Source organism: Anser brachyrhynchus (genome assembly GCF_964034855.1).
Source record: "Anser brachyrhynchus genome assembly, chromosome: 9".
NCBI classification, from domain to species: Eukaryota; Metazoa; Chordata; class Aves; order Anseriformes; family Anatidae; genus Anser; species Anser brachyrhynchus.
Genome location: NC_137703.1, coordinates 3,026,929 through 3,048,292, shown reverse-complemented (window position 1 = coordinate 3,048,292; position 21,364 = coordinate 3,026,929). Strand labels below are relative to the sequence as shown.

Sequence of the window (21,364 nt, the reverse complement as noted above, 5' to 3'; positions counted from 1 at the left end):
CAAGGAGAAGGAAAAAAATGAAAGAATTCATAATATTTGCACTATAATAAGAGAGACCTTTTCAAAGCGATAAGGTTGAAGCCCTTTGTATCTTATTCCATCAATGTCTACTCACAGAAAAATGAACTTTGTCATGGAACAGAATTGACCCTTATTGCTCAGTTAAAAAATAAACACAAATAGAGGACATTGGATTTGACCGAGTAACACTGGCATAGATTTTGTGCCACGGGAACTGAAGCTTTAATGTTTAAAATAATTGAGATTTATAATGCAGGAAAGTACAGAGTTTAACTATCCAAACTGGAAGTACAAATCAGTCACTCTGCCTTACCACATCCAACCAGCAGGAGAAGGCACTGAGTGCCCCTTCCCACCCACATCAGGGCTGGCACTGCATCACTGCGCAACTTGCCATCCCAACAGGATGGGCAGGACAGCCGAGGGTCTATAAGCCCTTTCATTATCCAGTCTGGAGTTTAAACAAGTGTTTAAATTATTTGTGTCCTGTTGTGTTTTTTTTTGTTGTTGTAGGTAGGTAGGTCTAAAGCAGCTGCTATTTACTTACTTTATTTAAAGCTTTCTATCACACTTCTGGAATAGAATTATTTTTCCTCAGCATCCCCCTGTCCATGCAGTTTTCACCTACCATCACCCTAAAAAATCATCACATCCTTTTTCACCATGCTGACAGGTTGGCATTGGCTGTGCAGCACAGGCAGCTCGAGGTGCCACCATCATCACCTCTCCTAGTACAGAAACTTCCCACGTTTGGCGTGGGTGGGCCAGCCTCTGTGTGGTCTGTGGTTGAGAAGTCCTGTGGAGAGGCTCTGTTTTATGGGATTGAATTAAAGCATCTGTCACTGCTCTACAATGGAATTATCATTATTCTTTTATCCGAGTTTCAAAGAAGTTTGGTAGAGTGACCTTTCCTCAAGTATTTTTCTCGGATTCTTTCTGATCGGAATTTTCTGCAAAGGAAGAGCTGAAAGAAAGAAATATGCTTTACTCTCCTTTTTGTACTGTAGACACATTGCAAGGTGTATCTGTTTTCTTAGGCTTTTAGAAAGGTCTGAGATTTTGCATTACCTAGGATAAAAATAATTGTATCAAAGATAGAAAGCCTTGTGCTTCAGGCCAGAGGTCAGCTGCTAACTGACCGGGTAAGGAAAAAAACATTTCCCTGTGAGCAAATCATTCCCTAGTTGCCTGTGATGGGTTTCTCACACCCTCCTATGGAGCCACCACCAGAAACAGAGGTTAAAATAAGGGTGCTTCCAGCCTGGCTCAGCATGGCAATTCCTGGGTAGATGGCAGGTTGTTGTTTTTTTTCAGCTGTTGTGAAATTGTTATACAGATTTGAATATATGAGTTTTTTCTAGGATTTATGTATATATGGAGGTATTAAATGAGAAATACTGCTATTGAATTTATTTTTAAATTCTTAGATATTGGGCTGCATCCTCATGTCACATAAAGGTATGTAGTTAAACACTAAGTCACTTGTGGCATCTTATTCCATAAGAATTTCTTTTGAAGCTGTGAAAAATTCATTTGGAATGGGTAAGGTAAGAAAACCTGGCTCCAGCCACAGCAGCACCATCACACCACCACACTTCTGCTGGTAGCACTGGCTCGCATTTACAAGTATAAAAAAACCCCTTGGACCACCTATTACCCTGCTCCTTCCTCAGGCAATAGAGTAGAAGGATGTTTCAGACATTTATTTCATCCCCTGCACGCAGTCCACCTTTAAACATATTTACATATTTCATGTTTGCAGCTACTATGGGCTCTGATGAAGTGCTTTTTCTCCAGCAACTTCTCCTACCTGTACAGTGAATTTCCAGGTTTATTCCATACTATGATTTCCAGTGAGATTTTGCTCTTTCAAGGATATCTTAAGTATCACGTTGAAGTCATGGAGGGCTCATTTAGAGTTGGAATCTGACTAATATCCTATTATTCCAACCCTTTATGGGCTGTTATAAAATGCAAATGAATAAAATGTATACATGGTCAATGGCAACCATTTCTAGAGGAAGACAAAGTACCTGATGGTTACAGATTTGAACTTATAAAAAAAATCAACTAGCAACAGCAGAAGAAAAACAAAAAAGGAGTGAAATTTCCGATAAGTATAAATATATTTAAAATTGTAAGTGAAATTCACATATTGATAGGAAAAGAATAGGAAAGACCTTTACCAAAACAGAGTAAACATTCCCAGTTATGCAAATCTAGGCTGACTATATGAAGCCTGTAGCAAACCAGTGTGAGACCCCCAGGTACCATATCTCCTCCTGTAAAGAGAAAGGCTCGGCAGGGATACTCAGACATTTCTAGCACGCTCCCGACTCATGCAAGTGCAGGACCTATAGGTGATCACAGCTCAGGAAACCAAGGACTCAAAAATCTTCTGGAAGTTTCCAAGTACTGTAGCTTACATATGTGAATACAAGAGACAGCCCCAGCTTATCCCTGGCCAAGCACGATATCTATTTTTAATCATTCAGTAAGAGTTTGATAGCTTGCAGAGAGTTTTTATCATTAGGTTTGATAAAACATCACCTCTGGCAGAGCTCGTACATGAACTCACAAGAGTTATGCAACTCTGTTCTCACAAAAGCAGTCTCCTAAATCTGTCCGGCATCAGGAGCACAGCCCAGCACCTTATAAAGTTGTAACTCCCCATAACATTGATCTGCTCCTCGGAGCAATGGTCTTCCTCAGCAAGGTATGCAAAGGGAAGCAGAGATGTGTTCCTCCCTCTCCTACATTTTGGAGAAAGTTACGGCTTTCAGGAAGAGAACTAAACCCCATGCAGAAAACTCTGCTTCCATAACAATTACCTCCCCCAAATGACAGCTCAATGTCATTTCTACGATGGCATCTGACAGCCAGGGGTTCTAAGAAAACACCAATATTGGGCAAACTAAAGCAAAAAGAAGAAAAGGACAGAACCTGAGAATAAGAATCGCAGACCTCTGTCACACATTAAACCCATCTGATTAAAAAAAAAAAATGTAAATATCTCCTCCTTGAATGGAAACATTTAAAAGGGGACCACAAAACTCCATGCAAGTGGAATCATTTTTCACTGCACAATATTCCACTGAGAGTGGAGTTTATGAAATGGCATACTTTTAAATGAAAAGCAAAAGCTATGTTTGGAAAAATATGCTGACTGGATTATTTCTTAAATTACTCCCAGATAAATGGGATCATCATCCTTTTGCACCACTGCAGCCCTCAATTGGGTTCACATGGGACACGAATAGAGGAAGAGGCTTCACCTATTTTGAAGTATTGATGACTTTCATTTTGGAAATGTAGGGTTTTATTTATTTATTAACTGAAATGGGTGTAGGTAGAGAAAATACTCTTCCCTTGAGAAAAGGCAGAGCATGCTAGAGTTGGGCTTCCAGAGCACTTCCCCTGCACTAACCGTGCCCAGGGAAATGCCATCACAGCACAGCAAGGGAAGAGCTTTTGAGGTCAAGCTACTGTTGAATGAGGAGGAAGCAAAAATATTCTAGGACTAATTTTAGAACTTTCAAAACCTCTATTTTTTCAAAGTGTCATTGTTTGTCCAATTAGCCTAGAAAAAACCTCCAACATGGAGGCTCATCTGTGGTGAAATCAGCCTGTAGCTGTAAAATTAGAATTGTAGCTGTAAAATACGAATGTGTATGATGCCAATTGTTTCCATGCACTGTTATTTAAAGGAGCCTTTAGTCGCTACCTTGTAAGCAGACAAATATACTTGCAAACACATAGGAAACACCAAACACAGTTGCCAAAGAGCACTGGGACATGCCCAGAGCAGCACAAAGCCAGGTTGCAGAGTCAGGTGGGAGGAGAGCAGTCCCACACCTCACCCACCCGTCTCCCCGCATGCCGGGGACTAAGAAGGGATCTCCCAATCCCTGCCCACTTGAGAAGCAGCCACCTTGCCTTCCTCCAGCTGATAGCGACAGAGAGACAAGCAAAGCTTCAATCATCAACGTCCACTAACAGCATCCGAGGATAGGTGGCATGCCTTCTCCTTTGACAAAAGCCAGGACTCTGGTACCTGTTTGCTTCAGCAGCCAGCCTCTGCGTGGCTCCGAGGCAGGTCAGCAGGGGTGCCCAGGGCTTTCCCGTTCACTTTAATCACTGCCTAAGCCTCTTTCAATGCACTAAAAGAGTGTTCCGGCATGCGGAAAGTCACTTTCAAGCATTCCCATGGATCATATGCTATAAATTACTTCATCTGGTATCTGAGGTAGGTTGAACATTTCCAAATTGAAACAGACATTACCTTAGCTACCATGCTGCAGGAGCCCTCCTCCCATTTGTGATGCCACCAGCTGGAGCCCAGGAAATGAGTTTTGATTAGCAGCAAACACACACCTGAAATACAAAGCAGAAAAAAAAAACCATCCATCACTATTTCTCCTTCTTGTTACAGCCATGACCACACCAATTGATTTGTGCTGGTCCTGGGTTTGGTCTTTTTCAAGTTTGATTCATGAGGACAAAACAGGAAAAAAAAAAATAAAAATCTCCATGCTTGATTTAGCAAGCAGGCAGAACAAAACCCAGGTCTGACTAACCACACTAACCTTTCCAAATGCTGTGTTTCCATTGACCAGCCATTCCCCTTCCTCGCAGGTTGCTGAGGCTGCACAAGGAGGGAACAACAATTGCCAGTTAATCCAATTACAGAGCACTCTAAAGGTTGCAGAGATAGAATAGCTTGCCATTTGATATATGATTAGGGATGAATTAAACTCTTCATTCATGTGACAAAATTTTAATAAGGGCAGTAAATGACTCTGAGAACAATACAGAATATCCGCATTTGTTTAAGGATTCTTGGTGAATAAAATGGAAATGAGTAGACATGAAAGAAAAGAAGGTAAAACTTCCAACCGAGTTATAAACCATTCAAAAGATTTACAAACCTTTTCCTTGACACACATCAAGTGGCACCCTGGGAATATGCTATAACCCTAGGAACATGATATAAGACAGCCAGGTTTGGAAGGGAAAACTGCCCCACCACGCTTGTGAAGCAGCAGCAAAGGTGAAACACAGAGCAGCTTTCTGCAGCCTAGGTCTGACCCTTCAAAGGAGGTTCTTAGTACCGGGATGCTTATATTGGCCCAAGAGAAAATGCTGATAACAAGCAGGTGTTTCCACAGCAGTTAGCTTTAAAAACTGGTTGTTTTAAAATTGTCTAGGCACCTTAGTAAGCCTATATGGGCTCTGTGAATATCCTGAAGGAACAAGTCCTAGGGGGTGGTTCTAAGGAATGTAAGGTCCTCACCTCCCTTATTTGCACAAATAAAGAACTCTGGCTCCTCCTTTCTTTTAGCACATTTCCCAGCGGAACAGTTTCAGCTTCAGTTGAATCTATTTGTCCACAATGGCTGCAAATTGAGTTATTCTTTGTAAAGGTCAAATGTCATCAAAATACTGGGAAATACTTTAATTCAATCTTTGTACATCCTTTAACTTTCTATCTCTTTTGCTCTTTTAACCATTGTTGAAGCAGCAAAAAACATCTTTTATTTATTTATGAAGCTGTCAAAATCAAGGCATTAGATTAGAAAACACCTGTATACTTTACCTATGGTAGCAAATATACAAGTCAATATTTTTATCTGAGAGTTTTTCAGCCCAGATTGAAGACTAGGAGCCCAAGCAAGAGTCTAAATGTCTACCTTACTAAGAGCAAGGCAGCAATATTAAAAATCCGTAATTAAAATATATATATATAATAGTTTAAAATTAAACAGGAAAAACGTTATCATTATTTCATATGAGTATTACAACTGTAGTAAACACCACACATTTATTCATATTTATAAGGGCTTGTCATTGCCTGTGGTCAAACTCACTTCACAATGATACAGAACATAAAGTTCATAAAGTTGTTTTTAGTTATGAGATGTTCCCATTCAAATGTGAGCATAAAGTGCTCTTAGCTTCAAATTCAGATGTATGTATATTATGTGAATACTTTAAGATATGCAGAATCCTCCAAGTTAGCACTAATAAAACCTTTGGTTTAAAAGCATTGTCCAGTAAAACCCCAGGATTTTGAGAGTGAAAATGTCATGGTTTATGTCTTGTCCCAGCCTGAGAAGTTCTTTTTATGACACTCAGCAGTACTGAGTGTGTGTGTGTGTTTAACAGACTTATGAATGTGATAACTATCCATGCCATACATTTCAAAAATGAAGAAGGACAGACATACCTGTCCCACACAGGCTAAGCAAAATTTCTCCTTTTAACTTTAAAACACTGCTAACCATTTGTCCATGTTTTATGTAACACGCTAACTTGTCTTTCACTTTTTTTTATTCCCAGCTCTCACCATTTATGTATATTTAATGTTGTACTCTCGACTTGTGGCTTACTCAGTGGCTTACACTGAAAAGCATATTCAGCAAAATCTGTTTTTCTTGAAGCTGTCATTATTTACTGTAATTTAAAATCACTAATAAGCTTCTCCCCTCTTGTAAGGACTTTTAGACCTCAAGTTCAATTTTGTCATTCCCCTACCTTTTACTGTCAAAAGTATTTTTACTTTTTTTTTTTTTTCTTTTTCTTGTGCTCCTGTCATGGAAAAACTGGTTCTTTACTAAGATTTTAGGCAGCAGTTTAACAAGGGAATGGCTTTTTCTCTCAAAGATGAGTGTCTGCAAACCCACTGCAAAATCTGTTTCATCCTTGGAAATCTGTGGCACTCCAGCGCCATGTGCATCAAGGTCCTGAATTTTACTGATGGGATTTTATGCTAAAACAGTTTGGTGGTTTTTTTTTGGATCTCAGTAGCTACCCTTCAGCATCCAGCGATGAAGATTTTGGCCTGTGTGACTCACTGAGGTCCTAGTGTGACCTGGGGCTGGGATTAAGGGTGAACATCCTGTAGTGAGCATCCTGTTCTCTTCAAAGAAAACACAGCCTTGATCTCATGAAGTATGTTTATGAGTCCCAGTGAGAAGTCACTTGAGCAGAAAGGAGTTAGTAGGGAGATTTATTCATACTCAGGAGCATGGAAATCGCTTCCATTTTCTCTCTAAGTTAGTGGCAAGGTTTTAACAGCACTGTTCTGGTAACATGTCAATGGCAAGCAGTTCCTTACAGTCAAGGGTTGCCTGTAACCCAAGTTTGAAACACCAAACTCAAATTTTGTAGATTTGCAATTTATATTTGGCTAGCTTACTTTTTACAGTTTCATCTAAATGTGAATGAAAGGAAGAAATAAGAGATATTTGAATTTGTGCAAATCTTTACTCACAATATCAGCGTTTCTGTTACAGTCTGTATTAGCTACCAGTTAAATGAATATGGTGTGTCAGTCTACCTATAAACCAAACCTACTATTCCTATTCAAGAAATATATCACAGAATAAAAGAATTTCCTTGTTACAGCACAGTCATGGCCACCTCACTCTATCCCTGCTGGTGGGCAATGACAAATCCATTAGAGAAAATTAGAAGTTCCCCTGTCACAGGCAAGTGCAGTCAAACTTTTATTTTTATTTTTATTTTTTCCTCAGAGGAAATTAGCCATCAACCCAGTTCTGGAGGGTGTGATGTCCCTGGAAGATCACTGATGCATATTTCTTCAAAAGAACCGAGGACAGATCCAGATCCAGGCAGTCAGGTATTGCTTTCCATCCCAGTTCAACTTTGGGTCTTGATGTACATAGACTTACAGCAAAGGGTTTCAATATTGGTGGGGGTTTTTTTTGGAATGCGTTGGTATTTCTCCTACATTAAATTGTGTGCTTGACAACGTATTGCTCTCGTTGTATTATTAAAAGAGCAAATATCAGCAGATAGTTTACTCTCAGTAGCTCATTTATTACTGGAAAATATAAATTAAGCATATCCTCTTTGATTTATATCCTGTCTTGAACAGCTTACCTCAATCTTTTCACTCAGCTCTTGAAGCAGTCTTCCGAGAAATCCAGTGTTTCACATTGCCTGCCTCAATATTCCTTAAATGCCTCAATATTATTTTTTCTATATTTTTTTTTTCTTTTTGACAGACTGAATAGCAATTAATGTAATATTCTGGATGAGCACCTAGCTTTCATCAGCAGAATAGCATCTATTTCCTGGTCTGTACTGCAGTGTTTATGCTTGTGCACACAAAACTTTGATGACTGGTTTGAAAACTGGTGCATGTTGAATAAGGATCCTGTACTGATGTCCAAACACATGTGTGGGTGTCAGCAATGAGTGAGTGTATCAGCCTCTGCACTGACTTTTTACCTTGTATTTTTAAGTTCCTCTAACATTGTCTACCTTTGTCAAATATTAGGATATTTGTATGTTACAAATGCTTTGATCTCACTATTAATAATGGAACCTCTTCATTGTGTCTTGCTGTGAGGATCATTTTTTCCTCATTTTTCACGACGCCTCTTCATCTGCAATAAAACTACCTTACAACTCAGTAGCTTCCATAATATTGTCTTCTGAAAGACTTCTAACAAAGGCTTTCTCCAAAGCCCAAAAAATAACTATTAATCTCTTTCTCTTTGTTGAAAAGCCCGACAAGGACTGTTGGAGTAGAAAACCCTTACCAGGAGAATATTTAGGAAGGACTTGAAGATTTTAATAATGTATTTCCATGTGCAAATCTCTTATTAAAATCAAAGTCATTACATGACTAGATAACTTTCAGGATCAAATTCCACATCAGTAAATACATTGGGATCATGTAAATACATTACATGATATCTCCTAAGCCAGCACTATTTATTTTATGCTGGTATTTATTTATTGATTTATTTATGAAAGATATTTAAAAACATGAGTTTAAAATTTCTGGGGACCTAATCATAGAGGCAATCTCAACTTTTATCTCAGATAAGATTTTGAATAGTTTGTTTTTAATTCATACAGTCTGTTTTTGTTTTGATGGGTTGAAGTACTTAACACGCAGCAGATATTTACATTATATGTCAGAGAGGGCTGATGGCAAATCTGGGGTCTTATTTTCTTTAATAGAATATAAATTACTACTTTTGCTTTAATTTACTACTTTAGTTTTACTTGTTGAACAACCTATGTAAACGTCTGTTCTTCCCCAGGAACAATGGTTAACAGGGTTACATTACAATCTAATATATACAACTTTACAAAGCATACTGATATCAATACAGTTTCACTCCCAAATGTGAAGATCAAGAGTAGTATTTCTGTGTTTTTGTTTGTTTGTTTGTTTTTTATTTTGTTTTTCCTTCTGAAAAATACCAGAAAGATATTCAGGATTATTTTTCCGAATCAAGGATTTATTATTTTTTTTTCTGAGTTAGAGACATGGCCTAACCTAAAGGCTTTTGATTAGTTTTAATTCACCCATATCAGCATATCTGTGAGGGTAATACTGAAGCAGTCTTAAAATGTTTAAGTGTTCCAGTGTAGGGATATTTATTAGGGACTTTATAGACCACCCTTCAAATCAGACACCTTAACAAAATTCTCCCAACTGACAGAAACAATAAACTTCCAGGCTTTCTTACTGTATATTACATTATATACTTACTTATATACTTACTGTATATTACTGTATATTAATGTATATTACTTATACATTAATATCTGATGATGATTCTACCTTGCCTTCCCTAGATCATTTCAGTAAATTAATATTGAGTTATACAACCTAATGAGGGAAATTAATTTCCTAAAATTACTTTCTGTGAATGAAACCAGGCATAAGGTGTATAATCAGTTGATTTTTTTTTATTCCAGAGGAAAGATAATCACAGCAAACGGAACAAACTGGGATGTCTGAGATGGAAAAACACTTTATTTTCTTTCCGAAACAATTTTACATAATAATTCTATTTTTACCCTTCCATTGCCTTCTATCCAATCTGTCTTCATTTTGAAAAGGTACAGCAATTGCACAGATAAAGATCTTTAGCTCCTTAGGTACCTATTTGATAATAATTAACAATAAATCTAAAGATTACCCATATAGGATTTCTTTCAGGATTTTTGAATCATCTCAGACACGCTTCTTCAGATAGGAGCATTCCACATATATAACTCAAATGGGATACATTTTGCTCCTCCTGTATTATTAATAACTCCTCAAAAAGTGCAGAATTTTCTAGTTTCATTCTAGAAGGCACTTCCAAATCCAGGATTAAAGCATTAATATTAATAGCCAGAATATGACCCTATTGCATTAAATTCCTGAAGCATCTTTCTACAGATTCATGAAAGGCGATTTTACTCTTTTGGAGATAAAAAAGCCAATATTAAAAAAAAAAAAAAAAAAAAAAAAAGAGCAAAACCCATCTGAGGGTCTTTACCACTGGCCAAATCTCTGTCGTCTTTTCCGACAAAGCCAGGGGAGCGCTGCAGAGAAGGAAACCCCCTGCACAGGTCTCATATCCCTCATAAGAGGCCATGGTGGGCTGTCCCCCCGATGGGCAGCAGGTCTCTGTGCTCTCGCTGGCATGCTTGGATGGGCAATGAGCCACCTTGATGGGCCAGCCTCCCCCCCCGAGCAAAGCAGGAGTTACAGAACCCCTGCAGCAGCCCAGGATGCTCAGGAACTGCCAGGAGGGAAAGCGTCGTGTAGATGCTTAAAAATATTAATGCTCGCGATAGCTGCCAGAAAGCTCCAGCGCAGGCAGGGAGGGGAGCAGCGCACGCTGCTCTCCCGGTTCCTGCAGCAGGATTTCGGCGTGCTTTCGGTGGCAGCCCGTTGTGTTAGTTTTAGCAGTTAATGAAAGACCTAAGGCAATCTAATTCAAGCTCTTTTCTGGGGAACCATGCCAGCTACATTCCCAGGCCAATTATTGCTTTCACAAAGTGCTCTAAATCTGTCAACAAGCAAAAGTGTGAACTACAGAATAATAACAGAGTTGAGAAGGTGACCCAGTTGTTGCAAGAGGAGTGCTTCTTCTTGCAGTGGGAGCAATGAAAGTTGGCTGCCTCGCAGCCAGCCAGCTCCCAGCACCAGCGTGTGATCAAGTGACACGCTTACATACTGTTAGTACTCACCAACATTCTCTTAATCTTAAAAAAAAAAAAAAAAAAAAAAGGCATACAGTTTGGTGGTAAATGAATGCTTATTCCTACACATCAATATGACAAATAGTTTGCAAGCTACCATGGGAACACCCATGAAGGTTCAAATGACTTCTTACTGCTGGGAGCATGATCAAAGGCAGCTATAAGATTTTTAGCTACAGAATTAACAACGTCTTGATGTACATGGATATATTTTTCTTAAAAATAAATATTTAATAAGGGAAATTACTGAAATAAAATGGTTGTAATCAATTTCTTTATAATCAAATACTTGCATCTACTTCAAATATTCAATATCATTGCTGGGTATACAGTTTTCTTAAAAAGAAGAAATAAGAAAATTTCTTTACTTTTTTTTTATTTTCGATTCAGTGTCATAAAGGCCAGCATTTGAGAAATCACCCATCTGTCTTACCGAGAACACAGGAAAGCTTCTCGCCACGTACCAGGTAACTTCTTTTCTTCAACCGTATGTGCCGTTATTAAATGGCGCATAATGTTGCCTCGGCCCCCAGAGGGCTGCTGGCACATACTCAACAAGTGCAAGTGCTTTGGCTGCGCTCAGCTCCTCCGAGAATGATTGATTTGCATCCAAAACTTCCTAGGCTTAGCTCTTCTTCAAAAATAACCACGATCTGCAAAGGCTGAAAGCTATTCCAGCTTGTCAATACGCCCCGTGCTTTGGCTCTGGTCCGAACCTCGAGTCTGGGTGCTGACCCCACACGGCCACAGCTCCGTAACTGCAGGAGTTATTCTGAGGACTCCACGAGCAGAGCAGAATTGAAAGGCAAAGCCCCAGCTTATTTTGTGGGGTGCAGTTTGGTGAGATCTCATATCGGAAAAGGAGACAAAATTTTATAACCACGTGAACTGAAATGACAGGATTGATGGTGACTGTCAACCTAATTATGAGAATGAATCATGTCTGGCTCTACAGTTATTAGTCAAGGTAATTCATTATTTGCTTAAAAATAACATTGAGATTTAACCAATAAAACCATTTATGGGTGGTTGGTCTTTTTTTTCCTTTTTCTTCCCTAGTCTAAAATGTCAACCCCATTAAGAAAACTTAAAAGAAAAAAAGTTAGAAAATTATCTTAGGCATAATAAACCATCTTTCATCATTTGAATAAATAGAAAGAGGAGGCATTATCTGATATAGATTTGGGTATATGATTTATGCAATGAAATATTACAGCTTTTCCACCAGGGGCCCAGAGGACTTAACAATTAAATAAAACATTTTTTTTTACTAAAAAAAAGTGGCCTTAATTAAAGGTGAAAAAATATCTGAAGGCAGTAAGTCTCCCCGTATTCTTTCCGTTTACACATCTAAGCCTGCTGACTCTGCCAGCAATGATTTCTACCCCAGACAAATGTGCCGTGGGGTTGTTTCCCTGCTGACTCTGCCTTTGCTGTCTGGCGATTTCCCCAGGGCAGATGATGGGAGACGCAGGGAGGGAAGCCCCCTTGTGCCGCTCACCCCAGCCCTTGCACCTATAGCTTCGTCTCACCTTGGGTGCTTCTTGACAGTTCTGCAAGGAGCCACGGGCAAAACACCTCCTGGATCCGCAGTCAGGCAGAGGGGGACATGCCGGCCCGGCCTAGGGCAGAAGTAACAGAAGGGAAGCCAAGGAAAGCAAATCAAAAGGCAACCAGAAAGTTTGCCTCCACACCATCTTCTCCACGCAGTACTGTTGATGCAGTATTGATGCAGTGTCTACTGCTAGGGAAAGGGGTTCAGAAAGGTATCTGGAGAATTTCTCCCAGTCAAACTGGGAAAACGAGCCACAAGAAATGGAAAACTACAAGAGGAAAAGGAGGGTGCGTGAAGACTAAAGGCCCAAACTGAGTAGAGTTGCTGGGCTGGTGCAGTAGGGTGGATTTTGTCTCAGTTGTCAGTTGTCTGTATGATCCCCTTACTTGGAAACGAGCAGAGGCATTCAATTGCCCATCAGACAATACATAAGCCTTACCTCCAAAGGAGCTAAACGTCTTAAAAACTGAACTCTTCAGATTTTATTAGTGATTGAATAGCTGTAGGTGTTTCTAAGCAAAAATCAATAGAGAGATTAGCTGCAAGAGTCTGCCGAGAGATTACGGGCAAGGCTTTGTCAAACGGATAGCCAACGTGTTCAGAGACGGGGTGCTGCCCTTTGGTCCGGGGACCAGGTGTGTTCGAGCCGATTCCTCGCCCTTTGCTCCGCTGGAGCGCCACGGTGAGGAGCAGCCATCGATCGCCGGCTCGCTCCAGCACACGGAGCTGCATCCGGCATGGCCACAGCGCTGAGCAGCGGCTGTGGTGCCCAGGCGAGGCTCACGTACTCAGGCAGGGATCGGTCCGGTGACTTCTATGAATTTCTGAGAGTAAAATTCTATGGCAAAATTGAGCAGTAGAAACAGCAAGACCGTGTTTTTACAAGGAGGAATTGCTGTACCTTTGTACCTGCAGTCTCCGCATCACAATATCCCTAAGAGGATTTTTGTACACTCCCACGGCAAACACTTGCACAGCTTATACATGAACTATTTCATGGATGAGAGAAGTTAGAGCCTGCCATTCAATTTGATTAAAGTATTAGTATTTTTATTTCACATAGGCATCGTTCTGTAGCTCATGTTAGGGAGTATAATTCACTGTGTATTTTCAAAGTATATTACAAAAGTATATTACTATACCAAACTAAAAGTACTTACTATACTATACTAAAAGTATATTACTATATTCAAAGGTTTTTAATGTATTTTTGAGCAGTTTACAATAATATTCCTACTTTCAGATGAAACAAAATTTTTGAATATTTTTAACGATCTCATTAATGGAATACCAGACATGTGTGTTTCCACAAGTAGTTTTAAACACCACTAATTGCATCACTTCAGACATTCCCTTTTTATATCATTTTGTGAAGACTAAACAGAGATGATCTGCTTCTGTAGAAACTGGATAGAGTCAGCTGTACTGACAAATTTGAATGCAACAGCAAGATACTGATGATAATTGCTTGAAAATGCATCTGAACTTGTGAAATTAAATTTGAAACAAGTTCACAACAACACAAGGGCTTTTATCATGCAAATTTAAAGCTTCTGTGCTGTTTTTCCTCTTTCAGGGTCCCCTCTGCTATCTCACTGAGGTCCTGGACCTTGATGTTTCCAGGAGAGACGCAAAGGGGACCAGCAGCCCTTCACAGCGAGATTGCTGCCTCTTCTCCATGTGGGTCTGCTGTGTCTGCTAGTAACGGCCACAAATTGGATTAATTAGATTAATTGGTGGTGTCGGTCCAGCAGCTGGTGGACAAGTGTCCATAAAATAATCAACAATCTCAGCAAGGAAGACAAGAAGGCAGATGGACTGAAATATATCCTTGCTTTGAAAATATGAAATCAAATATTAAAAGGCAACTTTGAGACAATCAAAACAATAATGCTGGGGTTTTCTTTGATGATTTGCCTTCTTTCTAACGGCAAGTAGAAAAAAAAATGGTATGCTTTTAAATTAAACTAAGTAACCAAACTAAAATTAAAACTAAAATTAAACCTAAACTAAAAAGCAGGTTAAGTGAAATGTCCACTCTTCCACACTAAAACAAAACAAAGAAAAAAAAAATCTGATACAGGATGGCTCCTGTGTGTGGCATCTAAAGTGAGTCAGAGCATGGTTCATCCATGGAAAAGGATTTAAATTTTTAGGTATAATTTGCCAATAATTCATTCAATGTGATTAAATTTAAATGTTCATGAAGTGACAATCATACTCTGGGAACAGAAAACATAATATGTAAACTGATTCCATATGAAAATGAATTTTTAAAACTTAATATAAATAAAGTTGTCACTCTGCTCTTTCATTTCTCCTAACTCGTAGACATGTTTAAAATAAAACATAGGAAATTCACTGATCATTTATTCATGCTCATAAAACATTTCTCTGCTTGTTAAATGTAACAGAACCGGACCTTTAATTTATCTTTACCAGGAACTACTTCAAGACAGGGAGTTTCCAGGAATATTTCCAAAAAGTCTTTGCATTAGATGAAAAGAAAATTAACACAGATGCCATGCTTCTTGCCCTTGGTGAAATCCATTTGATTTTATAGTTACCATTAACATTACTGTTAAAAATTCTAGGTTAAATTAAGATTTCAAATGAAATTCCACATATAGCCCACCCATAACTATGTGAGGCATCTGGATGAGTGTCCTAGTCCAGCAAGAAGGGCACAGACTCTGTGCAGAAACACATGGCGCAGGTCTGAAGAGTTACTTGCTTTTACTTTTATTTTACCAACATATTGTTGTTCAGCCTATGAACAGGCTATAATCCAATCACTGTGATTTGAGGCAGTTGTGTTTGAAAAAAAACTCAATCTTCGTTTTCTTACCTCTTCTTGCAACTAGGGACTCCATGTTTATATACAGAAAAAAAAAATTGTTTTGGAGCTGTCTTACTAAGTACTTGAATCTGTCTTCTGTAGGCACTCACAACTGACAACACAGCTTTTATCAGAGATCCTGAATATGAAATTTTGTGAAAAGAACACATTGCTGTGGAGGGTATGTGAAGTGAAGAACCTGGCTCCACAGCAAGATTTTAAGGGAGCATTCTGTACCCCAGGTCACTCACCCTCTAGGGATCCGTAAACTCCACAATTTAAGTCTACAAAGCATTCTGTAATGTCAGCATTTCTCTTTACTCTCAGCATTTAAAACAATGTCCTAAGGTTTTGTCTGGTGGATGCAGACTTCCAACAGAAGAAGCTCTACTCTCTTTTCCAAATCCAGACTCCTGCAGACATCAAAAGCAAGGCAGCTTTGTGCAGAGGTGAGGTGGTGTCCCAAGGTTAAATGGTGTTGACTAGCTCTCCTGTATGCTAGTCTTCTCCAAGAGTTTTCACCCACCTTATAAATATCAGGCATTGAAAAAAGAAGAAATAACAAAACAACAAACAACTCACCCCTGACTGCCTGCTCCGAGACATTGTGGTGGTTTTGCCAATACGCAGGCTTGCCTTTTCTAGACCTACGAGGCAGTTCACAAACTCAGCTCCCGAAATCTCAGGTCAAAACTAAGATGGAGGAGAGCATTTTGCATGTTAGAAGGGTCAGGTTTTGACAGTCTACAAACACCAGCGACCAGCTCCTGCACAAGACCAGCTTATTCTCTCTGGGTTCCCTGGCTCAACAGAGCAGACTGGGGTGCTGTGTCTGCCCCCAGGCACTGCATGAGGCTGACTTGGCCTCTGGGTGCCAAAATGGCTGAGCAGCATCGCACAGTTGGCCAGCCATTCACTGCGGTGTGGGTAACACTTCATGCTCCAGACATGTGTCTGTTGAGCTGTGTTGCTCATGCAGAGCCAGCCTTGAAACCAGTGCGTGCCACTGCATTCCTTGTGTAGCTCCATCCCTGGTGGCCCTGTGGTTGTTTTCTGCTGTACAAGGCCCTTCCTGTGCTGCGGTGACCTACTTGCATATTCTGGTTTGATAAAGATTAAAAAGAAAAAGAAAAAGAAAAAAAAAGACAAAAGCCCCGAACCCTTCAACAACAAAACCATAAACAAAGAAAGAAGTGACTACTTTTTAACTTGTTCTTTAATATTCTTAAGCTGTTATGGAAAATAAGTAAGTCTCAAATCCTGTAATTCATTCTTTATATACCTGAGGCAATGAAATATGCATTTTTGTATGTTGGATTTTTGCCTCAAATAGCTTTGTAATAGTCTTATCCCAATGATGAACTGCAAATGCTTTTTTTTTTTATATATATATAAAATTCTTTCCACTATTGTAAGCAAAGACTTAAGAAACAAAGATTTCTTTTTAAGATCTACAGCAAATAGGACTTATATTTGAATATTTACATTTGAATATTAGGGACTTTAAATAATCTGTCTGTGAAAGACAAATAAATCAAGTCTTCAGAACAGTGAGAACAGAGTTTTAATCATGTTTTTCTGAGAGAAACAGCATAAACTATAAAATGTAGGTTGTGACTTCTGTTCTCTGAATTGTCATCACCATTGCAGAGTAAGATGATGTAGAGGTCTGCCAAATACTGGAGCAGTTAAAGAAAACATTAAAAATACCTGAAGTAGTAGATAAATTGAAGGCTTATGGTACAGCATACTCCAGAGAATAAAGTACGATATAACCATCTGGATGAGTCCCACTGTCACAGGGCATGTCCACACAGGGCAATGGAGATGCCTATACTGGCAGAGACCTGAGTCAGCAAACCCAGATGATATAAAAAGAAAATTATAGCACATGCTATTTGGATTATATTGCTTTAGGTACATAGCCCTGAACTAGTAATAAACTATAGGTAAAAAGAGTATATCTTTGTTTGAATTCAAAACAATCTTGGCTATCCAACAAGTTGGGTTAACTAACAAGTTATCGATACTGCTCTCCAAGGGGTCTAAATCCCACATTCCACAGATCAGCAATGTGGAACTTCACCAGTTTTAGTGGCTCCGCAACCATGCAAGAGAACAATCTGGCCCATACAGCAATGCAGTGGGAACATTTTCTATCATAGGACATCTGGATTATCTTTGCATAGTAGCATTTCATACTGTCTTAGTGCTGACCAGGTCAACAGGGGTGCTTTTCTGAAAGCAAATGATGCAGAATTTACTTCCATTCTTCAGTATCAATTCTGTGGTTGGTATTTTATGTGGTTGTTTTTTACTGTATCACCAGACTAGCCAATGATATAAAAATGAATCTGTTGATAACTATGCTCTTCCTCCACAGGCAGTCTCCATTTTATAGACTGGAAATGGAGATACAGATACAGTTAAAGTCTTATTCACAGTGCAGATCTCCGTGTAGTTATTCCTAGTGTTGCTGCAGACTAGTTGTACCAATACTTATCCTACTAATTTTTTATTTTATTTTGAGCAGGCAAGTGAACTATTCTGGTAAAATAAATTTTTGCAGGTATACCAGGATGTCTTCGTAATTGACTACCATGGCTACACCCTAAAAATCATGTTACCTCTTGAGAAGCTTGGCAAAACGTGAAGTTAGAACAAATCTGAGACATTCAAGATCACAGTAAACTCCAGATCAGCATTCAGAATCAGATATCTTACATCCACTAACAAAACCCCAAGAGTTCAACATGATGAAAGATTTTAGGAAACTAAGGAGAAAGAAAGTATGCAAAAACCCAGATATTTCTCATACTGTCAGTCATGATAAGAGATGGAGATGTAAAGACGTTGACAAATCCTACCTCAGAGGAATCCAACATGTTCCAGGAGAAACAATACCCAGCAATCAGAAAATTTGTTTGATATTAGTCTGTGAAGAAAAGGACATTTACAAAGGGATTCATTGGAATTAGAACAGAAATCCAAAAAACAAATAGGATTTGATGATGAGGCTCCTACATATAACTTACAGAATGCTCCCCCAGTTTAAGTATATTAGAATGCATTATATAAGGTCATATGACAGATTATCTATAATCTGTATAAATACAGTGCCAGGAGCTCTGCTCATGGACTAGGGACATGAAGAATTAGGTGTCCTACAAACAAAGTTCCCCAGCCCAGAAATTTGCTACCTAAGTAGAAGGCAACAGATGACAAGAGTACACGAAACAAGAGAACACAGGTCAGAAGGATTAGCAAGTGGTCGGAGTGCATTGGCAGCCTAGCTCCTCTTTTATATATAAGTATTGTAATAAAAAAAAAAGGGGTTTCAGAGGTATGAAAGAAGATAATGAAGTAGCTTTGAACATGAGCACACAATGGCACAGCCGATTTCATGGCTGAATACCTACTTGCTGTATGTTGGAAATGTTGTCCGGGTGTGACTGCAGCATGAATGAGACTTGGGAAATTGAAGGAGAAATAATAAACGCAGTGGCGTATATGCTGCTAATAGCACTAGAAAGGAGGAAACTATTCCTGAAACGGCTGCAAATGGAAAACCTAAAAATAAAAATTAAAAAAAAAATATCATAGAAATAAATTACATACTCCAAGAAATGGACAAGGAAAGTTATTGTCAGCGGGTTAAAGTATGTCATTGGGACAGAAGATGTGATGTGGAAAAGACTTACATGTGGAGACGTTTAGATACCTAATTTGGAAACTCTGCAAATGAATCATGAATATTAGATAGCTTTTTATTTTTTATTTTTTTTTATCGTTTTACTCTACGTTCATCTTTACATTTAATTTCTGATGTAAAAATTTTTGACAGTGGCTTCTGTCATTCACAGATATTTTGCTGAACTTTACCTTGCAGGAAATATCTTCAACTTGAATGTGCCCCAACATGCTTTTAATGCATTTCCAGTATTCCCTGAAAGCACTGTGAATTGTTCCATTGATTTCAATAGTCTTCAGATCAGACCCATGGGACTGAAAGATAAATGTATTACATACTCTAGAATGAACGGTTAAAAAGAGAGTGCAGTAAGATTAATGCATTTGTAACTATTGTTTCCACAGTGGCAATAAAGTATAAGTAGGATAACAGATTACGAGTCAAGATAATATATCCTGAAAATATATCATTTGAAAGTGGCTGCATTGCTCTTAATTACATGGATATTTTTTCCATTCATATGACACTTCTCAAGAAAGTGGACATATATTGACATTTTGAGCTGGACGAAAGTTTTCTAAGGTACACGTATTTGGTTCACACATGGGAGCTGATAAGCACCAGTCTCATTAAGTGGCAAGGACATTTAAAATACAACAAAACTATTGTATAAATGTTTTCACAAATTGGAGTTGCAATAATGAAACAACGTGGTCAGAGATCTTAGTGGAGGAACTTCTCTTATGTATTGTTACCTTATTTCTAGCGCTTAGTTCCCATATTGACCATCATCTACGTCAAAGTTAGTTTCCGTTTTCTTTAATCTGATTTATTAACATCTTTCTCCCCACACACACACTTTTTATTGTCTGCATATTTATCATGTGAAACCCATCAATGAGAAAATGGCTGGATCACTAACTCTTTCATTTTCATTGTTTGGCCAAGACTTTTAAAATAAAAAACCCCGTCCCCGTTTACCGTACATGCATGCAATCCTGTTGATTCAAAGTGTTCATATGTAATTAAAGCTTTGCTTTGTTGCAGTGATGCAGCCCCCTGAGTTCACTTCTACTCAATATTCAAGGAGTTTCAGTGGCTTATTCCCCTCAGACAGCAACAGCCTATTTTTCGCCTTAGTTGCAGCAGGTTCATTAGGGATCCAGCGAGGAGCTTTAACTGAGCCAATTACAATGGCACCGCTTTAGAACAGTGACAAGCTTATGGGTCTTGGGGGACTTCTCTCTCACCCTCTCTCACTATCCAAAAACGTGAGCCGTGTATTTCATTATTTATTTTTCCTTGGAGAAAAGAGTGGCAGAAGGACACCCAGTTAACGAGGTGGCAGCGGTGGCACCCACCTCTGCAAAACAGGCCCCAGGCAACCACATGCACATCAGAACATCGCTGCTTTCTTCTGCATCTCCCGTGGCACCTCTCACTTCCTAGCCGATGTCAATGAGGGAGGCAGATAAAGAAACAGGTCTTTTCTGCATTATTTAAATACTGCCTTCACATACCCTCAGCTACTGCTCGCAGGCACCCAAAAGCCTGATCAGCAGTCAAAGTGTTGCTTCCCAAGGTGAAGGCATGATCCGTCTGCTGTTCATTACAACCTTAAGTTGAAATCAGGCATTTAACTGTTTGTGTTCAACATGGATTTTAAAATGTGGAAGCTTAAAGCTTCGTGTGCTCATCACTCAGATGTTTTATTCAAAGCATGCCTTCAATAAATATTCATGTTCCAGTGTACATACTGAAATATCCCATCTCAGTCAACCAACTTTAAGCATTCGTTTTATGCTGCTGATACTATTTTTTAGCCCCAAGTACAATCTTAATTGCACTTATGCAACTCTACTATATTTATTCTGGTTACAGGGGGTCAGAAGTGATAAAAATTCAATTACTATTTCTGATGCATGACAACAACTTTGTGTCTTTTCATGTTTTTTTCACTGTTTTTTTCTAAAAGAGGCCTCACTGTTATTAGCACTTTGATTACAGGCCTTCATCCTCCTCTACTATTATGCATTTGCATTTGGTAGACAAACGGAACATTTCTCTACCCCTTCACACATCCACTGTCTGCCTGATGGTGGCAGAGCAAGCAGACCATGTCATGACACAAAAGACATTGTATTTTGTACTCTTCCGTGAGCATCTTCTGCTCTTCGTTTTACTTCAGTTTTCTGAGAAACATTGTTTTGTGATTCTGATACACAGCATTTGCACC

The 21,364-nt window shown here is 38.9% G+C and overlaps 2 long non-coding RNA genes across 2 annotated transcripts; both read right to left on the bottom strand.

The window, feature by feature from the left end:
• Positions 1–410: 410 nt before the first annotated feature.
• Positions 411–5,130, bottom strand: LOC308199729. Its single transcript, XR_013954896.1, has 4 exons — positions 4,950–5,130; positions 4,608–4,666; positions 4,304–4,395; positions 411–985 (listed from the first exon to the last, which is right to left on the bottom strand). It is a non-coding gene; the product is annotated as an uncharacterized lncRNA (long non-coding RNA).
• Positions 5,131–11,077: 5,947 nt separating this feature from the next.
• On the bottom strand, positions 11,078–18,375 carry LOC308199795. The gene is made up of 3 exons (XR_013954967.1): positions 18,305–18,375; positions 12,576–17,284; positions 11,078–11,890 (listed from the first exon to the last, which is right to left on the bottom strand). It is a non-coding gene; the product is annotated as an uncharacterized lncRNA (long non-coding RNA).
• Positions 18,376–21,364: the final 2,989 nt, after the last annotated feature.